The 27,332-nt window shown below is 47.0% G+C and overlaps 1 protein-coding gene across 7 annotated transcripts in view; it reads right to left on the bottom strand.

The window, feature by feature from the left end:
• BICRA (BRD4 interacting chromatin remodeling complex associated protein) overlaps positions 1–27,332 on the bottom strand; it is a 76,517-nt gene that overhangs the window by 32,273 nt on the left and 16,912 nt on the right. Inside the window, exon 1 of one of the 7 annotated variants that reach the window (XM_082605714.1) lies at positions 21,091–21,211. The exons of the other annotated variants lie outside the window; for them this stretch is intronic. The gene's annotated coding sequence lies outside the window, so the exon portion shown is untranslated. Of the gene's footprint in view, positions 1–21,090; positions 21,212–27,332 lie in introns of those variants that run through there. 7 annotated transcript variants of the gene reach the window in all.

Below are 27,332 nucleotides of genomic sequence, written 5' to 3'. Positions count from 1 at the left end.
GGCGCATTGTGTTTTCCAAAGATGGCTGAAATAATGTCTACAACCTCCCATGATCTACCAAGGTGGGATCTTGCCAGTCCCCTTGAATTGAGGAAACTTTGTGACTACTTCAACCAGGACAAGGCAACGGAAGTGCCACTATGTGACTTCTGAAGCTAGGTCATAAAAGTCAACTCAGTTTCTGCCATGTCCACCAGGACATTGACCCTGGAAGCCCTAAGCCACCTTAATAGAATTCTTACCGCTCTGAGGCCACCATGCTATGGGGAAGCCTAAGCTAGACACATGGAGAGACCATGAGTAGATGCTCTGGTTGATGGTCTTATCTTCAAGTCATCCCAGCCCAGGTGCCATGCATGGCATATGAACAAGCCCTCAGCCCCCAGCCTGCGAGTCTTCCCAGCCAAGACCGCAGACATCATGGAGCAGAGACCCACTATGTCAGATTCCATGTCAAATTCTTGGCCCATAAAACCTGTGAGCATAATACAGTTGTTCCATTAAGTTGCTACATTTTGGGGTAATTTGTTAAACAGCAACAGTAACCAGAACAGCCTCTAAAGTTGGGGGTTAATTGTTATGTGGCAGCAGCTAGCTGATACAGCCCTCTCTAGAGACTAAGTACCAACTTTGACCTCACACCTCTGACTCACCCAACTCTTTTTTTTTTAAATTAATTCATTTATTTTTGGCTGCATTGGGTCTTCACTGCTGCATGCAGGCATTCTCTAGTTGCGGCGACGGGGGCTATTCTTTGTTGTGGTGCACGTGCTTCTCACTGCGGTGGCTTCTCTTGTTGCGGGGCACGGGCTCTAGGTGCATGGGCTTCAGTAGTTGTGGCATGCAGGCTCAGTAGTTGTGGCTCACGGGCTCTAGAGCACAGGCTCATTAGTTGTGGCGTACGGGTTTAGCTGCTCCGCAGCATGTGGGATCTTCCCGGACCGGGGATTGAACCCATGTTCCCTGCATTGGCAGGTGGATTCTTAACCGCTGTGCCACCAGGGAAGTCCCTCACCCAAGTCTTACCCATTCCACCTCCCAAATCTCTCCACTTTATCTCCTCCTCTCCATGACTACTATTCCTGCCCAGATCCAGGCCTCACCATCTCTCTTCATCTATCCATCCACCCAGACTTTTGGGGAGAGAGAAAGAAAGAGCTATTTGGAGAGCAATTAAAATCGACACCACCTTTATGTTCAGTGACCTTTAGAGTTCTAAAATCACTGAATTAGTTTAACAACATAAAAGCGTGCCCTATAAAACTTGGATTGCTCATAAAGCAACTGGTGTCTAGCTCCTAAAAGCCTTGTTTACACAGGTAGTCACACACTAGAAATGTTTGGTATGTTCTCTCTTTTCCCTTTTTGCCATTCACCGCTGTTCTAAATGAAGCTATAAAGCCACAGACTTGCCAAGAAAATCAGGCATCTGCAAAGGTTTTTGAATCTTTTCTTAATACTAGTGTATAAAAAACAGGGGGGAAACTCCAAGGAGTGAAACAGGTAACGAACGGGGTGGGGTGAAGGGAACAAAAGCAGCGATTACACTGACCAGACACAGGGCTGCCAGGGCATCAAGCAAAAGAGAACACTTCAAGTTCAGGAAAAAATGGAGTTAAGAGAAGCAAAGGGGAAAGAAAAGCCCCTACAACATTCCACACATGCTTTAGACCACTTGTTCCTAAACGTGGGCAGGCACCAGAATCACCTGGAAGGCTTTTAAAATAAAGAATGAAAGAATGGATTTCAGAATCAGCAGGTTGGGGGCAGGGGCGGGGGGGGGGTGCTGAAAATTTGCATTTCTAACAAGTTCCCAGGTGATGCTGCTGCTGCTGGTCCAAGGACCACTGCTCTAGAAGCTTTTGTCTCTTTAGTTTTCCTTCTGGGGCTCTTGCTCTTGTATAGAACATAAGCCACCAGTTCCTAGCCAGTGTCCAGGCCCCTGACAATGTGGACTCACAGGGTCCTCTCCGAGGCTCAGGAGGGTCCAACAGCCAGTCTCAGTCTGATATCCTTTTAAACAGAACTTGGATTTGGCTCCATTCAGCAATGTACCCTCCTAAGAGGACAACTCACAGTGAGTATAGGCCTTTTGCCCCTTCGCCAGAAACTTCCTTTCTCAGCCTCCTTTGCAGCCAAGTGTGGACATGGGAAGATTTTTACATTTGGATAAAAAAGACAGAGCCTTACATTGGGAAGATTATTTGCCCCTACTCTTTCCTGCTTGAGAGAATGATGTGAAGCATGGTGACAATGGCCAGTGCTACAGCAGCCATTTTGCACTCCTGAGGGGGAAGGCCCAGTGAATCAGAGACAGACCCAGCATCCTGGCAATACTGAGCTGCCAAATATCCCTGGAATGGACTTCAACTAGATGTTTTGTTCCAGAAGAGAACTAAAAGCCTGAATTAACTAAGGTTAAACATACACCTACTCTATGACCCAGAAATTCCACTCCAAGGTATTGACTTAACGGATGTGAAAAGTATGTCTACAAAAACATTTGTACAGAAATTTTCATAGCAGCATTATTCACAAAAGCCCCAAATTGGAAACAGCAGAGTGTCCATCGACTGGTAGATGGAGAAACAAACTATGTTATATCCACGCACTTGAATACAGCTTAATAATGAAAGGGAATAAACTACTGATACAGGCAAGGTCATGGATGAATCTCAAATCCACCATGCTGAGGAAAGGAAGCCAGACACAAAAGACCATTCACTGTGCGATCCCCTTGAAGTAAAGTTCTAGTGAAACTGATGGGGAAAAAAATCGGAGGTGTGATTGCCTTAAGTGAGCAGCAGGAGGGGGAGAGGGCTAAGTACTGAATAGGAAGGTCCACGAGGAAATCTTCTGGGATGATGGAAATGGTCTGTAGCTAGATCTGGGTGATGGTTACATAGGTAATATTTGCCAAAATTCATCAAGCAGTGCACTTAAGGTTTGTGCCTTTTATTATACTTAATTTGTATCCCAGTAAAGCACAGCTTAAAAAAACAAAAAACAAAAAAACCCCTACACAATCAATTCTTGTTATTCGTGGTAGTTATGTTCTACAAAGTTGCCACAAACACTGAATTAGAGAATAAGGAACCATTGCTCCTGGGGGAAATACACGTTCTTATGAGCCTCTGGTCCCAACATTTTCATCAACTGATCAATACATAACCTTGTTTTTACGTGTGTTTCTGTTTAAAGACGCCTGATTTAATATATACGGCTGATTCATTCGCAGTAAACCCATAACCAACGGCGCTGTAACTCACACCTGAACGAAGCTCATCTGAGACACATCACAGCCTTCTGGAACTTAGGAACACTAGCCAACACTTCAGCACAATGTTTGCGGGGCATTTTAAACAGCTAAACCAGCAACCAAAAGCCCCAAAATGTGAAAAACGTGGCACTAAACAGACCAAGAAAAAGCCACTTGGCTACAGTAAGAGCTGAAACAAGAAGACAGAGGGTCGCCCTGGTTGATCTCAGCTGGGAACAGGCACACAGGACAACTCAAATTTTTCACTTGCTCTGCACATGTCTGTAAATGACTGGGAAAGCACCCGGTGTGCCGATCTGGGGGTTACAAAGAAATTTTAGCAGGTAGATGAATTCACAAATATGGCATGTGGGAATGAGAATCAACAGTACAGGGAAATATTGGTCAAGATTATAGCACATTTATTTACCCTTTACCCGGAGATTTCACTCATGGCCTGATCCTACAGGTACAACCTGATATATCCAAAATTATACATTTATGAGGTTTTTAGGGCAAGGTGTGTGTCTACCAGCGAGATATCGGAAGTAATCCACTGGCCATCAGTGGAAAACAGGTTAAATAAACTGGGTCCATCTAAATGGGAATACCATGCAGCTGTAAAAAAGAATGAAGAATATAAATGGCCACCTATATGGGAAAAGAATCTGAAAAACAATACATATATGTACATATATAACTGAATCACTTTGCTGTATACCTGAAATTAACACAACATTGTAAATCAACTATACTCCAACGTAAAATTTAAAAAAAATTTTTTTTAAAGAATACAAATGGCCAACAAGCCCATGAAGAGATGCTCAACATCATTAGCCACCAGGGAAATGCAAATCAAAACCGTAAGTGGATGGGCTTCCTTGGTGGTGCAGTGGTTGAGAGTCTGCCTGCTGATGCATGGGACACGGGTTTGTGCCCCGGTCCGGGAAGACCCCACATGCCGCGGAGCGGCTGGGCCTGTGAGCCATGGCCGCCGCACCTGTGCGTCCAGAGCCTGTGCTCCGCAACGGGAGAGGCCACAACAGTGAGAGGCCCGTGTACCGCAAAAAAAAAAATCAAAAAAACCCCCACAAGTGGAGACTGCTTCACCCACTAGGATGGCTACAATCAAAAAGACAGACAATAATGAGTGCTGGTGAGGATGTGTAGAAATCAGAACACTCGTACACTGCTGGTGGGAATGGAAAATGGCAGGGCCTCAGTAGAAAGTAGTCTGGGAAACTCCCCAAACAGTTAAACACTGTTACCATGTGACCCAGCAATTTCACTCCTACATATATACCCAAGAGAAATGAATACATGCATTCACACAAAAACCTATACACAAATGTCCATAGCAGCATTATTCGTAATAGCCAAAAGGTTGAAATAACCCAAATGTCCACCAACGGATGCACGGATCCACAAAACGTGGTCTCTCAATTTGGTGGGATATTACTCAGACATCAAAAGGAATGAGGTACTGATATACCACAGTACAACATGGATGATCCTTGAAAGCATCATGCTGACTGAAAGAAGCCAGACACAAAGGACCATATATTGCATGATCCCATTTTATGAACTGTCCAGAATAGACAAATCCACAGAGACAGAAAGATTAGTGGTTGCCAGAGGCTGTGGAGAGGGAGGAATTTGAAGTGGCTGTTCTTGGGCACAAAATTTTTTTGGGGGGGGTGATAAAAATGTTCTGAAACTAGGTAGTGGTGATGGTTGCACATTATATAATCTTGAATATATAACCTGTGAATATACTAGAAAGTGCTGAATTGTACACTTTAGATGGGTGAATTTCATGGTATGTGAATTATGTTAATAAAGATGTTATTTTTTAAAAAGGAACAAGGATGTTCTCCATGTACTGACAGAGAAAGTTCTCCAAGACTATTGTTCTGTGTGAAAGTAAAATGCAGAACAGTGTATATAAAACGTTACCATCTGCTTAAAGACAGTGGGGAGGAGATACAAGAATATATATTCTAGTAAATCAACTATACATCTACTTAAAAAAAAAAGACTATATATCCTAAATGCCTTTCTAGGTCTAAAGAACTTCCAGAAGGATCTCTACAGCACTAAGCCCACTTATGAACTAGGAGGGGGACCCAGCAGATGGGACAAAGATGGGATGGAGACACTCCGCTGCAAATTTTTCAAAAATAGCTTTTGGTTTTTTTATAATTTGTTTTTTGTTTTTTGGGGTTTTTTTTTTGGCCATGCCCCGAGGCTTGTGGGATCTTTGTTCCCTGACCAGGGATTGAACACGGGCCATAGCAGTGAAGGCTCCAAGTCCTAACCACTGGACCACCAGGGAATTCCCCAAAAAGTACCTTTTAAAAAATGTGTTAAAAAAAATAAGAGGACAGTTTCCACCATCACTCATCAGCGTAAACTATTACTTGCAGCCGAAAGCACACAAACTAAAAAGCTATTCAGTGGTAAAAGGAAGCACTGGGATTTGAACCCAGACTTCGGGACACCAAATCCTTGGACTGCCTTCCAGGACACCCCACTGCCTCAACTCCAGTGTCCATGAAAATGCTGCGAAACTCTAATCATGGCCCGATTTCTCTCACATGATGCTTGAGGCAGAACCACTGGGGAATCCTGAGAAGTGGGAGCCTGAGGTCTACCCCACGAGGGCAAGGGAGCTGGGTGGGCAGGTCCTGAGCCAGCCATGGGTTTGTGGTCCTGGTTTCAAGATGTCACACTTCATCCTGTTTCTTAACAAATGCCCCCCACCCTCCTCCAGGGCTTACTTACAAGCAGCAACGTCCGTCTAGCCCTGTCTGTGCTCACCGTCTAGAGGGCTGCAGGGAAGTCGCTAACGGGCCTCCAGCTTCCTCTCGGGTCCCTTCTAAACTCAGCTCCCCACTCGGGCCAAAGAGGTCCATTTGACGTGAGGTCACGTGGTTTCCCCTTCCCAGGACTCTCCACTGCCCCACTCAACAAAACAGTGCTGGGGAGACAGCGGCAAGGACAACAGACGTCCCTACTCTTCCTGGTGACGTTCTAGGGCAGGAGTCAGACGACAAACAGAGAACAGAGACATGGTGCCGAGAGGAGGAAAGCAAGAAGGCATGGTGCCGAGAGGAGGAAAGCAAGAAGGCGGGAGAAGGGTGCTGTGGAGAGGGGGCGGGGAGGGCCGCAGGTGCATTTTTAGTGAAAGTGGTTGGGGCGGCCTCATAGAGAAAGGGGACTCTGAGTTGATGTGCAGGAGGTAAGGGAAGGAGTGATTCAGACACCCAGGGAAGGGTGGTCCAGGAAGAAGGAACAGCAGATGCAAAGGTCCTGTGGCAGAAACATGCTGGGGATGCTTGAGCAACAGCAAGGAGGTGAAGTGGGGTTGAGGAGACGATCAGGGTCAGCCACAGAGGGCCTGGTGGGCCGTGGTGAGGACTCGGGCTTTTATTCTGGGTGAGTCCAGGGACGTGACCTGACTTGGGTTTTCACAGGGTCCCTCCGGCTGCTGACTGGAGAAAGAATTGCAGGAGGCGAGGATGGGAGCAGGGAGCCCAGAGAGGTGGCAATGGTGGCAGGGGAAGAGGCGAAAAGTGGTTGGAGTCTGGATTTGATGGCAAAGCAATAGGGTCTGCAGACGGATTGACCAGGAGGTGTAGGGGAAAGAGCAGACTCAAGGGCCTGCTGGAATCTGAGCCAGACAGCAGGGCAGAGCAGCTAAAAGTGGGCAGCCAGGCAGGATGTGAAGTGCACACGCACCCTTACACCAGCTCTCCTGGTTGATCAAGCAGCTGCTCCAGCTAAGGCCATTTCTCACTAAGGTATTCTGATGGTCCCAAAGCTACTAATTATGTTATTAGGAGAGGGGTTGGCCTCCCACCCAGGACAAGGCAGGGAGGGCTGCTGCTCAGAGCCTCAGAGACAGAGAAAAATAGCTGAGATATGCAAGGCCTTCAAATCTTCCTCACCCAGCAGCTCTTTGTGTGTCTTGTTTCATAATCTGGCCTTTCCCCAAAGTCTAGACTGAGATTGGCAGTTTACATCTGACTTTGAATCCTTAAACCATCTGGGGGTATATGGTGTAAGGTAGGGATCCCATTTCATCTCTTTCCAAATGAATGACTAGCTTTTGGTCCCCAGCTTGGTTTATTAAGTCTCTCCCTTCCCCATCAATGTGACCACTGGCCACTTTGGCCTCAGACCAGATGTCCATACCTTGCCTGGCTCTCATCCTGGGCTCTCTGTTCTTTTCCATTGGTAAAATGTCAATTTCTATTTATTCCCTCATCTCGGAGATAAAACATATTCAGCTGGACAGGTAATCAATATATGGATTGATGCTGGGCAGAAGGTGATGGATAGTCCAGGCATCAAGGTGCCTCAGAAGGGTACAAGGTCCCCAAAGCAGAAACCGTGATGTCCCTTTGCTTGACAATACATTCTCGAGTAACTTGACTTATACATCACGTTATCAACTTTTAATGAAACTATCCTCACAAGAAGAGACAGAAGGCATAAGAAAGTACTCACAAAGAAACCAAAAGGTTACAAATCATAATCTACAGACACAAAAGGTCACATATCGTATGATGCCATTTCTAAGAAATGTCCAGAAAAGGTAAATCCATAGAGACAGAAAGCAAATTAGTGGTTGCCAGGGGCTGGGGGGAGGAGAAACGAAGACAAACTGCTTAATGGGTATAGGGTTTCCTTTTGGGCAAACGAAATTATCCTAGATAGGTGGGTTGGCAGGAAACTAGATAGAGGTGATGGTTGCATAACATTATTAGCGTACTAAAAGCCACTGAACTGTGCACTTTAAAATGGTTAACTTTTTTTAATTGAAGTATAGTTGATTTACAATGTTGCGTTAGTTTCAGGTGTACAGCAAAGTGATTCAGATATATATATATATATATATATATATATATATATATAATTTTTCAGTTGCTTTTTCCCTTATAGGTTATTACAAAACATTGAGTATAGTTCCCTGTGCTACAAAGTAGGTCCTTGTTGTTTATCTCTTTTATATATAGTAGTGTGTATCTGTTAATCCCAAACTCCTAATTTATCCCTTCCCCCTCAAAATGGTTAATTTTTATGCTATGTGAATGTTATCTCAAAAAAAGAAAACACAGTTAATGTAAGCAGAAAATAAAGACGATGGTCCCATTCTTATTGTAAGCTGTTCCTATTGTAAGCTCTTTTTAAGCCACGTTAAAAAGTAAAGTCAGGGACTTCCCTGGTGGTGCAGTGGTTAAGAATCCGCCTGCCAGTGCAGGGGACTCGGGTTTGAGCCCTGGTCTGGGAAGATCCCACATGCCACGGAGCAACTAAGCCTGTGTGCCACAACTACTGAGCCTGTGCTCTAGAGCCTGCAAGCCGCAACTACTGAGCCCACGTGCCACAACCATTGAAGCCCGTGTGCCTAGAGCCCATGCTCCGCAGCAAGAGAAGCCACTGCAATGAGAAGCCCGCGCACCACAAGGAAGAGTAGCCCCCGCTCGCCGCAACTAGAGAAAGCCTACGCAGCAACGAAGACCCAACGCAGCCAAAAATAAAGAAAAAAAGAAAAAAAAAAAAGTAAAATCAGTGATGTTTTCAGAACTGGCAAAAAGCTGACTGAAACTTTAATTATCAAGAACATCATTCAAAATAGAGACTTTAGGTTTTATCATTAGTAATGACTATTGATAAATATAATGCTATGTAAAATGTTTGATTTTTAAAAATCTTCCTCACCTGTTTTTAATGTACATTTTTATGTATTTTTTTATAATGTACCAAAGTGGAGTCATGTACGTATACAGTTTATAAAAAACAGGTGATGGTTAAGGCTTGGACTTTGGAACCAGACCTTCTGGGTTCAAATGCCACTTAATTGATGTGTGACCTCAGGCGAGTCACTTCAGTCTCCCTTTCCCTATAGTTTCTTTCTCTATAAAATGGGATTAAAAGTAGTGCCCACCTCAGAGGGTTGTGAGGATTAAAATGAATGGATGCATGAATAGATATGCATTAGGCACATGCTTACCATTTTTACTACTTGTGGCCTCCGCCAGGCAATCAAGGTCAACATCAGCCATAATAAGTCAAGTGCATAGTATGTACCTTTGATGTGATAAGATGGGAAGGGCACTTTATCTAACCCCTTATCTAATCATGAGAAAGACATCAGACAAATCCCGAGAGAGGCACATTCTCCAAAATCCCTGGCCAGTAGTGCCCCAAAATGTCGAGGTCATCAAAAGTAAGGAAAGTCTGAGAAACTGTCACAGCCAAGAGAGGTCTAAGGAGACATGACGACGCAATGTAATGTGGTGTGCTGGGTGGAGTCCTGGAACAGAAAAAGGACATTAGGGGGAAACTAAGGAAATCTGAAGCAATTCTGGAGTTGGGTTCATAGTGATGTTGGGTTTTCGCTGTGACAAACATCAACCAGGTTCTGTCCCCTCTGTGCCCCTGATTCTGCCCTGGTTCTCCTACAATTTCATCCCCACATGGTGACCAAAGGGACCATGTTAGAATGCAAGTCTGCTCACGTCCCTCCTCTGCTCGGAGCTCTCCCATGGCTCCTGCCTCACCCTGAATCAAAGTCCAAGTTCTTACTATAACCATCTGCCCCCATCCCACCTCTGTCCTCACCTCTCACCCCCTCTCCCTCCTTCACTCCCCTCCACCCACACCAGCCTGCTCCACATTCCTCCAATGCACCAGGTACACACCTGCCTCAGGACCTTTGCACCAGATGGTGAGGCTCAACCTGATTCTGTTGGCAGTCGTGATCCCCACCCCCTCACCCAGCACTTCCACCTCCCTCTCCTGCTTTGCTTTACTTCAAAGCTCCGATTACTATCTCACGTGTGACTCTGATTTATCTTATCTATTGCCTGACTCTGCGAGGAGGGAGTGAGCCCAGGTTTCGGTATGTTTTGTTCCCTCTGTGTAAACATGGACTGAATGACAGAGGAGGACCGTTCTCAGTGGTCACATACGATTCTGAACAGAGTAGGTGTGTGACCAGGTTTGGGGGAGGGCGTGGCGGGCAGGGGGGACACATCACAGGCTGACCAGGGACCCATCGGGAAGGGCTCACAATGGGGGACCGGCCACTGGGATGAGAGCAAGGCCCAGGGGCCCAGAGGGAACCTGTCAGGGGCAGATTGGAGCGTAGGTGAAAGGTCACAGGTGGGGGAGGGGTGAAATTGGGCCTCACCACAGAAAGCTGCTCAGAGAAGGGAGAACTGAGCAGAGGTGCTGATAGGGCCGATGCCATAGAGAACGTCTCAGAGACAGTCAGACACGGAGAGAGAGAGGAGGTGGGCGCATCTTCCCAGGACAGTGGGGGGATGCTCCACAGGACTTACCCACCCCCCCACCCTGCACACCAACCCAGGAGGCAAATTAATCCAATCAGTCTACACCAGTGGCTCCTGCCCCAAATGCCAGGAGCCACCCCAATATGGAAGACAATAAAAACTCCAGGCAAGTGTGCAGAATGTGTACAGACACCACCCCCGACGAACCCTGTCAAGCTGGTTAGGAACCCTCCACAGGGACAGGACCCCCAGACAACGCCCACATCCCCACCGACATCGTGGACGGCTCGTTCACAGGCGCTGTGGAAGAGAACATCTCTCAAGTTCACAGAGCAAGAGTTAAGGAACCAACACCAGCAGCAGGGACTGCCATGATGGCTTTCAGCCCTCACTCAGAAAGGAGGGTTCTAGAACATGCGATGGGGGGGCACACCTCCGTCAAGAAGGGAGGGGAGGGCTTCCCTGGTGGCACAGTGGTTGAGAGTCCGCCTGCCGATGCAGGGGACAGGGGTTCGTGCCCCGGTCGGGGAGGATCCTACATGCCGCAGAGCGGCTGGGCCCGTGAGCCATGGCCACTGAGCCTGCGCGTCCAGAGCCTGTGCTCCGCAATGGGAGAGGCCACAACAGTGAGAGGCCCGCGTGCCGCCAAAAAAAAAAAAAAAAAAAGAAGGGAGGGGAGCCTACAGATAATTTCTACCTGGCATCACACAGAGCCTGGGGCTACTCTAATTCCACCCTTATGAATAATGGGGCAGATGTAGAACATTCTAGAATGTTCACAGCACCCTTGAACTGGAAACAACCCAGATGCCCATCAACGGAATGAATACGCTGCAGTCCATCACATAATGGAATACTACACAGCAACGAAAAAGGAACAAACTACTGGTATGTACAACATGGAATCATCTCACCAACATCATGTTGAGTGAAAGAAAACACCACTGTACAGTTTCATGTGTAAAGTACACACCCACTTTTAACTATGGAGTTAGAATCAGGATGGTGGTTCCCTGGGGGTTGGAGGGGTGGGGGGCAGATGGAGGGGCCAGAAAGGGTTGGGGCATCTTTTGGGAGGAGGTCATGTTCTGGGGTTTTTTTGTGTGTTTTGTTTTTAAATCTGGGAGCCAGTTACATGGGTGTGTCCAATGTGCAAAAAATTCATCCAACTGGACATTTATGATGTGTGCTCTTTTCTCCATGTTGTAATTCAACAAAAAGTTCCCCCAAAGGGGGAGAAGACAGAAGAATACAAGAGAATAACCGTCTCCCTCATCTACTACTGGTAGAATGTAACATGGTGTGATCGCGTGGGAAACAGTCTGGCAGCTCCTCGAAGGGTTAAACAGAGTTACCCTATGACCCAGCAATTCCACTCCTGGGTACATTACCCAGGAAACATGAAAATATGTATGCACTGAAAAACATGTACACAAATGTTCACAGCAGCATTATTCATAATGGCCAAAAGGTAAAAGCAATCCAAATGCCCATTAACTGATGGATGGAGAAACAAAATGGGGTCCATCCACACAACGGAATATTACTCAGCCACGAAAAGGAATGAAGCACTGACACATGCTACAGCATGGATGAACAGAGAAACCTTCATGCCAAGTGAAAGAAGCCAGGCACAAAAGACCACATATTATATGATTCCCTTTATATGAAATGCCCAGAACAGACAAATCCATAGAGACGGAAAGTACATCAGTGGTTGCCAGGCCTGGGATGGATGGGGGTGGCGGGGGAGGGTGACGGCTCAGGGGCACAGTGTTTATTTTGGGGGTGATGAAAATGTTTTAAAATGAAATGGTGATGGTTACACATCTCTGCGAACGTACCATAAACCAGAGTCGTACATTTTAAATGGCTGAATTGTATGATACGTGAACTGAAGCTCAATAAAGCTGTTTAAAAACAAAGTAACTGTGAGAGCGTTAGTTGATCATTGCTAGGCGGAAGACACGTTTTCTACTCTTCTGTATGAACCCTCTATTTCAAAATTAAAAAAAAAAGAAAACTAGCAAACGTACTGACCACACCCAGGCACTTGATTATTCCCATTTTACAGAATGAAAAGTGAGGCAACACCCCCCTGAGCATGCCCCAGGTCACAGAGTAGGTCTGCCTGGAAGCCGGGCTTTTGGTTGTTAAGTGGCTGGGTCCTCCCGATACCCTGCTTGTTCTAGGGGGCAGAAGCACGAGAGACTGGTTTTGGGGTGTGGCTGGGACAGACCTTCCAGCCCTCTCCCCTGCACATTTGCTTCAGCAAATGCCTCCTACTGCTTTGCTGAAACCATTCCTTCATTCAATTCAAAAATCAATAAATATTTCCCGAACCCACATTATGCCTGAATTTCTTCAGCGGCCTCCTCAACAGTCTCCCCACCCCCACTCCCAGTCTAGGGATCTGGTTTGACCCTGAGTCACCTCCTGTCCCTCCTCTGCCCTGAATCCGAGCAGAGTTCTTGTTTCACTCGGAGTCAAAGCAAAGTCCTCACTGAGGGCCACCAGGCCACACAGGAACTGGCCCTGCTCCCACTGCCCCCATTCCCTGCCCTCCCTCCTTTTTCCATTCAGCTCCAGCGACATGGGCCTCCTCAACCTTCTTCTCCCTTGCCTGTCTGTCCAGGGCCACCTGGCAGGGGACTGTTCCCAGTTTCTTTTGGGGGGGAATGAAAATGTTCAAAAATTGATTGTGGTGATGGTTGTACAACTCTGTGAATATATGAAGAGCCACTGGTGAATTGGAGGGTATACGAATTACATCCCATAAAGCCATTTAAAGAGAAGCACTAGAGGAGGCATAAGGTGGGAACACAGATGCTAGGGTGCTTGCAGAAGAGACAGGGTGGTCTTGAGAGGTATCTGGATTGGGATGTAGGCTGGTGGGGGGAATCACCACAGCGGCACATCAGCCGGGGGGCCTCAGTTAGCTGCCCGCCACTTGGAAAGCCAGCAGGATCTCTGAAAAGACCCCAGTGTGGTGACTTTGTCAACTTTACAGAACACACCTACTGCAAATAACAAGAATGGACTCACATGTTGCGAGAAAATGTTCACAACACATATATCAGACCAGGACATATATTCAGAAATACTACAACACAATAAGAAGACCAACAACCCAATTTAAAAACGAGCGAAAGGAGACCTACAAATGGCGCATAAGCCAATGAGATATTCGACATCTTTAGTCAGGAGGGAAATTTCAATTAAGGCCATAATGACACCACTACATACCCATTTGAAAATTTATAAGACTGATAACAGCAAGTGGTGGTGAGGATGTGGAGCAACTGGAACTCTTATGCACGGCTGGGGGTGATGTTAAATGTTCCGGGCACTTTGGAAAATGGCTTGACAGTTTCTAATAAAGTTAAACGTATCCTCATCCAACCCAGCCATTCCACGCCTAGGTCTTTACCCGAGAGAAAGGATGGCATATGTCACACAATGATTAGTACCCGAATGTTCACAGCAGCTTCATGTGTGATGGCCAAACACTGGCAACAGCCCAAAGGTGCACCCACAGCTGAAAGGATAAACACATCGCAATGTATTATGTCTGCACAATGGAATTACTGCACAGCAACAAACAAAAAGGAACGAACCACTAAGATGTGCAACATAGATGAACCTCAAAATCACTGTGCCGGGTGGCAGGAGCCAGACACCAAAGAATACAGGCTGTGTGATTCTACTTACATCAAACGCTAGAAAATGTTCTGTGCCTTGACTGGGAAAGCAGTTACACAATAGTACTGATTTGTCAAAATGCATCCAATAAGTACCCTTAAAATGGATGTATCACTTGGGGGGAGGGATAAATTAGGAATTTGGGATTAACAGATACACACTACTATATATAAAATAGATACACAAGAAGGACCTACCGTATAGCACAGGGAACTACACTCAATACCTTGTAATAATCTATAATGGAAAAGAATCTGAAAAAGAATATATATATGGGGTTTCCCTGGTGGCACAGTGGTTAAGAATCCGCCTGCCAATGCAGGGGGCACAGGTCGAGCCCTGGTATGGGAAGATCCCACATGCCACGAAGCAACTAAGCCTGTGTGGCACAACTTCTGAGCCTATGGTCTAGAGCCCGCGAGGCACAACTACTGAAGCCAGTGAGCCACTACTGAAGCCCACGCGCCTAGAGCCTGTGCTCCACAACAAGAGAAGTCACCACAATGAGAAGCCCGCACGCAGCAACGAAGACCCAATGCAGCCAAAAATAAATAAATAAATAAGTAATAAATGAATAAATAAATAAAAGAATATATATACATATAACTGAATCACTTTGCTGCACACCTGAAACATGGTAAATCAACTACACGTCAATTAAAAAAATTAAATTAAAAACATTTTAAAATGGATGTATCACATTAAATATAAATTATATCTTAATGAAGTTCATTACAAAACAAAAACAGGGGCCTCCCTGGTGGCGCAGTGGTTGAGAGTCCGCCTGCCGATGCAGGGGATGCGGGTTCGTGCCCCGGTCTGGGAGGATCCCATATGCCGCGGAGCGGCTGGGCCCGTGAGCCATGGCCGCTGGGCCTGCGCATCCGGAGCCTGTGCTCCGCAACGGGAGGGGCCACAGCAGTGAGAGGCCCGCATACCGCAAAAAGAAAAAAAAAAAAAGAAAAAAAAAAAAAAAACAAAAACAAAAACAGACTCCAACTCCAGACTGCCTGGTTCAAACTGTGGCTCCACAAGTTACCAGCTGTGAATTGGGGCAAGTACCTTCACTTCCCTGCCTCAGGACCTTTGCACTTGCTGTTCTCTGTCAGGAACACCCTTCCTGCAGATAGCTACGGGGCTTCCAGCTCACCTTCTTCAGGTCTTTGCTCAAATGTCACATTTTCAGCGAGGGCAGGTTAAAATGACCACTCGCACCACCAGCCCTCTCCACCCACTTTCCCTTTTGCTCCACTGCATTCAGTACCTTCTGATGAGTCCTATCATGGGTCTCCCCCACCAGCCAGCCAGTCCCCAGACAGCGGGGATTTTTGTCTTGTCCATGCTATAGCCCCCCTCCTAGAATAGTGCCTGGCACACAATACGCACTTAGTAAATAACTGCTGAATAAGTGAGCTAAGGGATACATGTTATTCCCATTTGGGGATGTGAATTGCAAAATGCTCAGTAAGTATCTAGTCAAGGAAAGAAGGAGAAAGCACAAGGGAAGATGGAAAGAAATGGGCTTCACCACTAACCTCAAGGATCTGAAGCTCAGAGAGGCGAAGGCACTGGCCCCAAGTCACACAGCAAGTAAGGGGTGGAGCTTGGGCAGGCTGACACCACCAACTACCTACACTGCACACTGCATGCTGCCCCAGAGAAGGGCATGAGCCCAGACCACCATGAAGCCCAGATTTCATCCCCTGAATGACAGGCAGCAAGGAGGATTGGCGGTCTCTGTACACAAAGACTTCTCAGTCAAGACAGAGAAAGCAGGGGCAGAGAAAACAGCCAGGGAAGAGGGAAGGAGAGTGTTTCGGGGAAAATTAAAGACAAGGCAGTGAAAACCAGTGGTCCCATCCGCCAAGTGGAAACAGAGATGAGAATTTAGATGCACACCCCACCCCATTTAAAGATGTTCAACATCATTAGCCATTAGAGAAAGGCAAGTCAAAACCATAATGGGGGGTTTCCCTGGTGGCACAGTGGTTAAGAATCCACCTGCCAATGCAGGGGACACGGGTTCGAGCCCTGGTCCAGGAAGATCCCACATACCGCGGAGCTACTGAGCCCGTGCGCCACAACTACTGAGTTTGCGCTCTAGAGCCCACGTGCCACAACTACTGAAGCCCACGCACCTAGAGCCCGTGCTCCGCAACAAGAGAAGCCACCGCAATGAGAAGCCTGCGCACCGCGACGAAGAGTAGCCCCCGCTCACCGCAACTAGAGAAAGCCCATGCGTAGCGACAAAGACCCAATGCAGCCAAAAATAAATTAAAAAATTAAAAAAAAAAACAAACATAATGGGATACCACCTCACACCCAGTAGGATGGTTATGTTAGAAAAGAGAAATTGGAATCCTCATGCATTACTGGTGGGAAAGTAAACTGGTGCAGCCGCTGGGGGAAAAAGTCTGGCAGTACCTCAATACCTGAACACAGAGTTATCATTTAACCCAGGAATTCCACTCCTAGGTATAGACCCAAGAGAATTAACATACATCCACACAAAGACTTGTGCACAAATGCCCATACCAGCATATTCACAAGAGACAAAAAAGTGGCAACAACCCAAATGTCTATCAATGGATAAATAAAACCTGGTATATTCACATAATTGAACATTAATCAGCCAGAAAAAAGAATGAAGCACCGATCCATGCTACGACATGGACGAACCTTGAAAACATTATACTCAGTGAAAGATGCCAAGTACAAAAGACCACACACATACTGGATGATTCCATTCATGTGAAATGTCCAGACAGGCAAATCTATAGAAACAGAAAGTAGATTAATGGTGGTCACGGGCTTGTAGTGGGGAAGGAGGGCTGGGGGAAATGAGGAGACTTCTCATGGAAATGGGATTTCTTTTGAGGGTGATGAAAATATTCTGGAATCAGATAACGGTGATGGTTGTACAACCCTGTAAATATACTAAAAACCACTGAACTGTATACTTTTAAACAGTGAATTTTATGGTATGTGAATTACATCTCCATAAAAAAAAGTAATTAAAAAAAGCACATCCCTTGATGATACCAAATGACCGTAATTTTTACTAGGTTTGACAATGTCACTGTGGCTATGTAAGAAAATGCTTAGTTTTGCTTTTTAAATACACACTTGAGTTTGTAGAATTAAAATGACAGGAGATCTGGGATTTGCTTTAAAATATTGATACTTCAACAGCAACAAAAAAGATATCGATACAAGCAAGTGTGGCCAGATCTCGATCTATGGAACCTGGGGATAAGTAAGGAGGGTTCATTATGCAGTCCTCTCTAATTTTGTATACAGTTGGAATTTTTCATTAATAAATTTTATTTTCTTCTGCACACCCTTTGCCCCAGCAATTCCGCCTCTGGGCTTTTAACTTACACGGTACTCACATTACTCGCATTCATGCAAATCAACAGTGGTACACACGGTACCTCACTCACTGTAGCCTTGTTTGTGATAGCCTAGAACTAACCTAAGTGTCCAGCAGATGGGGGCTGGTTCAGCAAGCTAGGGCCCTCCAATGGAATAAATACCATGCAGCTGAGAAAGACACAGAACTTGACAAGTTAGAACCTCCAGGATATATCATTAAAAGCTAAAGGCAGGGCCTCCCTGGTGGCGCAGTGGTTGAGAGTCCGCCTGCCAATGCAGGGGATACGGGTTCGTGCCCCGGTCTGGGAGGATCCCATATGCCGCGGAGCGGCTGGGCCCGTGAGCCATGGCCGCTGGGCCTGCGCGTCCGGAGCCTGTGCTCCGCAACGGGAGAGGCCACAGCAGTGAGAGGCCCGCATACCGCGAAAAAAAAAAAAAAAAAAAAAAAAAAAAGCTAAAGGCAAAGGGCAGAACAGTGTTAGAATAACTTGTCATTAGTGCCTTAAAAAATGGGGGGAGGTGGGGCATGGAGAGAGAGGGAGGGAGGGAAGGAGGGGGAAGGAGAGAGAGAGAGAGAGGGAGAGATGCTTACACATGCACAGAATGTCTGTTTGAAAAGAGGCCCCCAAACTCTAACCATTTACCTCTGGGAAGAGGATGTGGGTACAGATAGCTGGGAGGTGGGAGAGGGAAGGAGACTTTTGACTAGAAATCTCTGATATTATTCGAGTTTTCTACTTGGGTGCGTTGTTCCTATTTAAAAAAAAGAAAAAAAAATTTTTTAAGCCCCAGAGAAAAGCTGTTTCCTACATGTGGCCCTGTCCCCACACATCTCCCCTGGGGCTGGATTAGAAGGATCAGGTTGTCCCCTCTGTTCCCTCCCAGGGGTGGGAGGCCAGGCAGGGCTGAGGCTTCCCTGCTGGGAAAGCAGAACCGCCCTGTGGGACTGCCCAGGGCTCCCTGGAAATGATTTCCAGACTCCTAAGCCCTTGGCTGAGGCTGGGGGAGGAGGAGATACAACACAGGAAGAACAGGAAGACTAGGAAGAGAAAGGAAAAGAGGAAGGGGAGGGGGGGAGGGAGAGAGGGAAGGGGAAGCCTGTGTACCTGTAAGCACACAAGGGAAGAACAGGCCTGGGCAGGGGGTGGCTGGAAATGCCATCTTCCACCTCAACTGAAGAAACAGCCACCAAGTAGCTTTATTCATAGCTGACAAAAAGTGGAAACAACCCAAATGTCCACCAATTGACAAGCGGATAAACCAGATGCGGTACATTTGTACAACAGAATATTATTCAGCCATAAAAAGGAATGAAGCAGTGATCCATGCTACAACATGGATGAACCTTGGAAACAATACATGAAGTGAAAGCAGCCAGAAACAAAAGACCACATCTTGCACGATTCCATTTGTACGAATGTTCAGAAAAGGCAAATCCCCAAAGACAAAGTAAATTAATGGTTGCCAGGGATTAGGGGGAAATATACAGGGTTTCCTTTTGAGTGAAATTGTTGTAGAACTAGATTGTGAGGATGGTTGCACAACTCTGTAAATGTACTAAAACCCACTGAATTGTACGCTTAAAGGGGAGAAATTAATGGTATGCAAATATCTCAATGTTTAAAAAGAAAAAAAAAAAAGGAATGAAGCTCTGACACATGCTACAACATGGATGAACCTTGAAAACACACTGCATGAAAGCCAGACCCAAAAGGCCGCATAGTGTAGGGCTCTATTTATAGAAAATGTCCAGAACAGGCAAATTCATGAGACAGAAAGCAGGTTAGGGGTTGCCAGGGGCTGGATGGAAGGGGGAATGGGGAGCAACTGTTAAGGATACGGGGTTTCCATTTGGGGGGGATGAAAATGTTCTGGAACTAGATTGTGGGGATGGCTGCACAACTCTGCGAATGTACCAGAAAACCACTGAACTGTATGCTTTAAATGGGGGAATTTTATGGTATGTGAATTATATCTCAATAAAGCTGCTCAAAATTTTAAGCAAGGAAAAACGGAAGGAAGGGAGGGAGGGAGGGAGGGAGGGAGGAAGGAACTGGTCACATGGCCCATCCCCACCCCCACCCCCACCCCCACCCAGACCATGACTCCCAACCTGCACTTACCAGACTGCACATCCTCCCAGAACATGTTCCCTCAGCACGGTCCCCGCCCCTCAAATGCACAGGGCAGCGCCGGGACCCCCGCCTCCAGCCCTGGCTGAATTTCCTGGGTGCCCTCCATGACCCAGGTGGGACACCCCCAGCACGTCCCTGGGTCACTTCCCTCTGTACCCACTACTGGCCCTGGGATGGGGGCACCACGTGTGAGAGGTGTGTATGAAGCTTTAGCCTCTCATTCTATCCACCACACCCCGCCCCCCAACCCCACCAAAGCCAAAAATGGGCAAGAAAACACAGAAACCACAGAGGCATGTGAAATGTGCTGGGTTTGTAGAATTTTCTAAGTGTGTAAAGTGCTGATTTTGGAGGCAGAAATACCTTTATACTTCAAAACACAAAACCAAGCAAACATAGAAACCTTTAGACTTCAACAAAAAGTGAAAACACACACACACATAGCAAATCAGGCCAGAGGGACCTGAGGGAACCCCCCCTCTGCCCCGCCACGCTCTGCGGTGCCTTGGGAGATTAAGCTGGTTAGGAGGTGAGATTTAGGACTGTTATTTCAGCAGGGGGGACAGAAAAACCCACACAGTTCCTAAGCGATTCTTTTATGAAATAATAATCTATAGACATATGTTCTCACGTCAAGCAACCAAGCTATTGATTCCACAGAATTCCTGGGAACAGCTTTCCCCGCTCTGTTCTCTCCCTCCCACCCGACCCCGACCCCGACCCAGACCCTCTCTTACAACACCGGTGGACAATTCACCTTCCCAAAATGCTGATGAGCGGAAGCTGCTTTCCCACTGGGCAGGGAGAAAAAAACCACAAAACCAAAACATTTGCATTCATTCACTCAACCAATATTCAGTGAACACCCACAATGCCCCAGGCCCTGGGAGACCCCTCATAGAGCTAAATTCTCCTGGAAGAAGCAAACCATAAATTGGTAAACAAAGTTATCTACGATGTGATATTGGCTAGTGGCAAGTGGCCAGGAGGAGCTCAAAAAGCAGGATAAGGGAATGATGGGGAAGGGGAGGCTTTAGTTTTAAAACAGGGTGGTCAATACATGTGACACTGAAGCAGAGACTGAAATGAAGGGAGCCGTGCAAATAGATGGGGGAAAAGCATCCCAGGCTGAGGGAACAGTGAGTGCAAAGGCCCTAAGGCAGGAATGTGCCTGACAGGCACCAAGAACAACTAGATCATTGTGAGGTGGGTGGAGGGCACTGGAAAGGATGTCGGAGAAGTAGCTGGGGGGTGGGGGGTGGGGAGGGGGCAGGAAGCACAGGAAGCGAGTAGATTTTGTTCTAAGTGTTCTAACCTTCCAGAGTTGCCCCAATGCCTCCAACGCGCTTCTGGAACTGGGCTTGGGACACATGGGGAACTGAGGTGGTACTCTCTCAGGAGTGTAGAAGTTGCCCATACGGTTCCTCACATTTCTACTTTCATTTTCAGAGCTTTTCAAATTGTGAGTTGGAAAATTTGAGCAGTGATGAAATCAGTATAGTGAGTCTCAACCATCACTGAAACAAATGAAGGAAAAAGAACAGAGTAAAATTGAAAAAACATATTGAATGACTCAAAGGTGGTTTAGCTAAGTATTCCACAAAACTTTGTTTCAAGTGTGTGTGTGTGTGTGTGTGTGTGTGTGTGTGTGTGTATGCCTCCTGTATCAGGGTGTGAAATATATATGTCTTATCAGAGACTGCAGGTCCAAAGGTCAGGAAAACAGCTAATCCAGATGCCTCCTCCCATAGATCTGAGACCTTCCCACTCATTCCACTGGCCACCCGGGCATCTACAAATACACACCCACTATGGTGAAGACGGCTGTATGTTTCTCCCAACCATTTTCTTTTCCTGGACTACATTTCCCAGCATCCCTTGTAGCTGGGTGTGGTCACATGACTGAATTCTGGCCAACAGAACATAGTTGGAAGTGACATTCACATTCGTACTTTTCCAGGCCTGGCACAAAAGACATCCCTCCACACTTCTTCATCTAAAGTGGACTCCACAGACTTAGGGGAGGGCAAAGCCACTCTAGGGAAGGAGTCTGGTTCTCTCAATGAGTTCACATGAGGCTGCTCCACCAGAAGCACCCTCACTGGTCTGTAACATGTGTGAGAAAAATGCTTGGAAGCCATTTAGTACACTGAAGCCACTGAGAATAAAGGGCTTATTTGTTACAGCAGCCAGCATGACCTCTACTAACTTACACACCCCCCAAATGAAGGTTGGTTAACTCAGCAGCCTGCTGAATGAAGAATCTTTTGCTGAAGTTCCAGAGAGGAGAGGAGAGGAAACTGAGTCTCTGGATGCCTCACAGTACAACAGGTGTGCCCAACTCAGAAAAGCCTAGTGAAGCATCAGGGCCATGTCCAAGGCCAGAGATTTAGCATCCACAAAATGCGTTCTAAGCCACACCAAGTTCATATTTTGAAAAGAAAGATAAGCTCTATGGGAATTCCCTGGAGGTCCAGTGGTTAGGACTCAGCGCTTTCACTGCCTGGGGGGCCCAGGTTCAATCCCTGGTCAGGGAACTAAGATCCCGCAAGCTGCGTGGCGTGGTCAAAAAAAAAAAAAGAAAGAAAAGAAAAGGAACATAAGCTTAATGATGAAGGGTCCAAGTTGCATCTCGAGCCCAAGACCACACCAATAACAAAGCCCCCAGTTAGAAATCGCCATTACCGTACATGGGGTACCGGGCTTCCATGACAACCACGCACGGTGGGTACCTCTACCCCTACCTTACCGAAGAGGAAAGCTGAAGCCTACAGCTAACCTGACGACGGGAACTGCGGTTCACCACAGGCCACCACAGTGCTTAATTCTACATGACCCTGGAGGTGGGGGCCTGGAATAGATCAATGAGGGTGAGGACGCTGCCTGCCTCATCTACCACAGTGCCCGGCACGTGGCAGGAATGCAGGAAATATGTATGTTCATGTCGCCTTCATGAACGAACAGCTGCTCTTCTCCCCTTTTACAGACGAGGCAATGAGGCCCAGAGAGGACAAGTCACTGACTCAAGGTTACCCAGCAAATGAGGGAACCACATTTCAGGCAAAGCTCAGACCTCCACTACCCCCAAAGCACGCACTGTCTCTCTTCTGCCAGCCTGTTCCCTAGTGTCCCTCACACTCACCCAGGGGCTGCTCACACCAGCTTTTAAGCCTCGGGGCCCTTTTTCTGCTCTTCCCAACTTCCTCTCCTCTCCCCGATTAACACACTTTCTTTTGGCTCATTCACATCCTCCCGGGTTCCTCATTCACGAAATATCCAGCCATTCAGCAATTAAGGCTTGGGATATGTGCTGCGTGCCAGGCTCTGTTCTAGAAGCTGGAGGGATGGCTGTGAACAAAACAAAGATCCCTGTTCACGTGGAGCTTACATTTTTGAGGAGAGTAAGGAGGGAAACAAAGAAAGAACAATATGACAGATTATACTAAGTATTTACAAATATTTAATTTACATGTATTTAGCTTTTATTTATTAAATAAATATTTAATAGATATTAGAATATATGTCATGTATAGAATTATTTATCATATTTAAAATACAAATGTTATAAAAGATTATGACATGTAAAATCAATATAAATGTAAAATAAATATTATGTCAGAAGTTGCTAAGTGCTGTGGAAGAAAAGCAATGAAAAAGAAGGACAAGGTATTTGTAATTTTAACTAGAGTAATAAAGGCAGGCTTGATTGAGGAGGGGAGGGAGGGAATCACGGAGCAGAGGAATAGCAAGCGCAAAGGCCCTGAGGTGGATACGTGTCTGAGTCAAGCAAGGAGGCCAGTGAGGCTGAAGCGGAGTGAGTAAGGGGGAGAGTAGTTAGTGGGAGATGAGGTTAGATAGATAGATAGAAAGCCAGGGGTCAGATCATGAACTAAAAATAATATCAGTTAAAAGGCAGAAACGACCCACGTGCCCATCACCTGAGGGGTGTAGAAACAAAATGTGGTACAGCCACACACTGGATGTATTATTCAGTCTTGGAAAGGAATGAAATTCTGATACATGCTACATTATCGATGGACCTTGGCAACATTATGCTAAGTGAAATAACTCGGACTCAAAAGGACGAATATGGTATGATTCCATTTAAATGAGACCATACGGGACCTCCCTGGCGGTCCAGTGGATAAGACTCTGTGCTTCCACTGCAGGGGGCACGGGTTCCATCCCTGGTCGGGGAGCTAAGATCCCACATGCCGCGGGGTGCAGCCAAAAGATTAAAAAAATTAAATTAGGGCCTCCCTGGTGGCGCAGTGGTTGAGAGTCCGCCTGCCGATGCAGGGGATACGGGTTCGTGCCCCGGTCTGGGAGGATCCCATATGCCGCGGAGCGGCTGGGCCCGTGAGCCATGGCCGCTGAGCCTGCGCGTCCGGAGCCTGTGCTCCGCAACGGGAGAGGCCACAACAGTGAGAGGCCCGCATACCGCAAAAAGAAAAAAAAAAAAAAAAAAAATTAAATTAAATTAAAAAAATTTTAATGAGGTGCATAAAATAGGCAAATTCATGGAAACAGAAAGTAGATGAGAGGTTATGAGGGGCTAGTGGGAGGGGAGAACAGGGAGTTATTGTTTCATGGGTACTGAGTTTCTGTTTGGAATGACGAAAAAGTTCTGGAAATGGATACAGCTGATGGCTGCACAACACCATAAACGTACTTAGTGCCACTGAATTGGACACGTGAAAATGGTAAATGTTATGGTATGCACATTTTCCCACAATTAAAAAGCAATAACAGGACTTCCCTGGTGGCGCAGTGGTTAAGAATCTGCCTGCCAATGCAGGGGACACAGGTTTCAGCCCTGGTCCAGGAAGATCCCACATGCCGTGGAGCAACTAAGCCCGTGTGCCACAACTACTGAGCCTGTGCTCTAGAGCCCGTAAGCCACAACTACTGAGCCCGCATGCTGCAACTACTGAAGCCCGTGCGCCTAGAGCCCGTGCTCCACAATAGAAGCCACTGCAATGAGAAACCTGTGCACCGCAACAAAGAGTAGCCCCCACTCGCTGCAACTAGAGAAAGCCCACACGCAGCAACAAAGACCCAACACAGCCAAAATTAAATGAATAAAATAAAAAAAAATAATAAAAAATATCCTAGCCGTTAAATATCTATTAAAAAAAAAAAGCAATAACAGCTAACATGTTGCATTAGATGTATCAGGCACTGTCCTCAAAACTTTACATATGTTCATTCATTCACCGCTCCGACAACCCAATAGGGGAGGTGCCTTCTAAACCAGTGCTGCCCCCGAGAAAGGCAATGCAAGCCACATATGTCATTCTAAATTTTCTAGTGGAAAGAAGAGGTGAATTTAACGTATGTTAATTTCAAGAATACATTTTATGTAATATGATATATACAAACACGATCATTTCAACGTGTCATCAATATAAAAATAGTATTAATGGGGAACTGACCTTTTCCCCCTTCCTTCGAAGCCTTTGAAATCCAGTGTGGGTTTTTTTTGTTTTTTTTTTTTAACATTCACACTCACCCAGTGGTTAGTGCATTGGTGAGCGGAGTTCTTGGGTGAGCATGGGAGGGCTCTGAGCAGAGAAGGGCCGTGAGCTGACTCAGGTTACAACAGGGTCCGGTTGGCTGAGTGAGGGAAATAGCCGGTGAGGGGCAGGGGATGGAGGGAGCCCCAGGAGGAGGAGACTGAGATGGTCCAGGCGGGAGGTGATGGTGGCTGGACCGGGGTGGGTGCAGCGGGGGTGGGGAGACAGGCCAGATGGTGGAGATCTTCCACAGGCAGAGCTCACAGGCTACACTGCTGGACTGACGGGGTGCAGAAGACAGAAGGATAAGGGGCATCCACACAGCAATGTGACTAAAAAGGGCTTAAGATGGTAAGTTTTATGTCATGCGTTGTTTATCACAATAAGAAAAATTAAAATCGGGAGTTCCCTGGTGGTCCAGTGGTTAGGACTCGGCGTTTTCACTGCTGCAGCCTGGGTCTGATCCCAGGTTGGGGAACTAAGATCCCGCAAGCTGAGCAGCACCCATAAATAAATAAGTCAATAAAATTTAAAAAGAGAGAGAAAAAAAGAGTCAAGGATGATGCCAAAGCACCTGACCCAGGCCACCGGGAGGATGGACGGAGATGGTGACAAACTGGAGGGGGCAGGCATTACGCTTGTTTGTTTGCTTGGGGGGTGGGGGTGAGGGGTCCGACGTGTTAAGTTTGAGGTGCCTCTGAGACAACCTAGTGGAGGGCTCGGCAGAGCGGGACGGGCTGGAGACAAAAGTGAATAAAATCTGCCCTTAATTCCTCTCCTGCCCATTTCCAGGGCCTGGCTTCTCTCTTGGTTCCCTTGACACAGTGTCCAGCTGCGCAGGAGCATCCTGTCACAGGGCAGGCCCCAGTCTGGCCCATCATCACGTTCCCCCTTCCTCCCTCATCACCAGTCACAGCCCAACACAGCCTCCAGGCTCCCAGCTTTCAGGGAACAGGCTTCCAGAAGCCTCCCTGCCCACTCCTACCACCCACCCGGCTTCCTCGCCTTTGGAGCCCATGAAGGCTCAATGTGGCTGCTCGTTCTGCATCGTCTAGCAAGGAGCGCGGAATCTGAATAGTAAACACCATCCAACGTCGCCAAACAGCACAGGCAACATGCACCCTGGGGGGTGGGCAAGCGCAAGACAGAATATATATTCTAAGGGGTCCAAGAGCCTTTATTCGAAACCTTTGAGGGGAAATGCTTTCCGAAAAGCAGATTCTTTTCCAGACTTTGCCAGGTGCTGGGATGCGCAACCTGTCTATGACGGCACACCCACAACCAGCTCTGAGACACCACCCAGTAATCAAACACTAATATTTCTGCAGCCAAATGTATGAATATTCACATGGAGAGCAAAGACAGACTACGAATAGCTTGGCTTCGGGTCAGGTCCTGCTGCCTGTTGAGTCACAGCGGGCGAGCTGCCCTTATCATCACTGATGGAGGTGGCGTCACTGTGATAGCAGGCCTTGCTCGCTGGTTGATCTAAGAAGGGAAGAGTCTTTGTGCTAAGCCCAAGGCTCCCCCAAGGCCTGGAAGCAGGGAGCCCCTGAGCTCAGGTCAGACACACCTGGCTTCAAATCCCTACTCTGCGATTTCCTGACCCTGAGCAACCGACCTCATTTCTCCAGGGGTCTCAGTCCTGGGGGGGCAGGTCTGGAAGGATCTGGCTGTCGCCTGTAAGCCTTAAATCAACAACAATGACAACAGCAGCAGCAGCAATAATAATAATAGTGGCTAACCTTCATGGAACCCTACTCTGGTCCAGGAGGCCCTGCGCTCCATGTGGTGACCGTCTCATTGCCTGACCCTCATCACTCTCCTGAGAAGCAGCTTCTACTGTTATGTATCCTCTTTTAACAGAGGCCTGGCGCAGCTGGCCTGAAGAAGGAGACAGCTGGGGCTCCAAGTCCAAGTCTATCTGCCACAGGGCCTAAACATGTCCAAAGCATGGATCATGCCTGTCCCTAGGTCAGGCCGCCCCGTCCCTGATGCTGATCCTCTCCCAGTGGGGATAAGTTAGCCAAACAACAACCGT

This window comes from Mesoplodon mirus (assembly GCF_964341445.2).
Source record: "Mesoplodon mirus genome assembly, chromosome: 19".
NCBI lineage: Eukaryota > Metazoa > Chordata > Mammalia > Artiodactyla > Ziphiidae > Mesoplodon > Mesoplodon mirus.
Note: the sequence above shows the minus strand (reverse complement) of the source record. Positions and strands in the feature narration are given on the sequence as shown.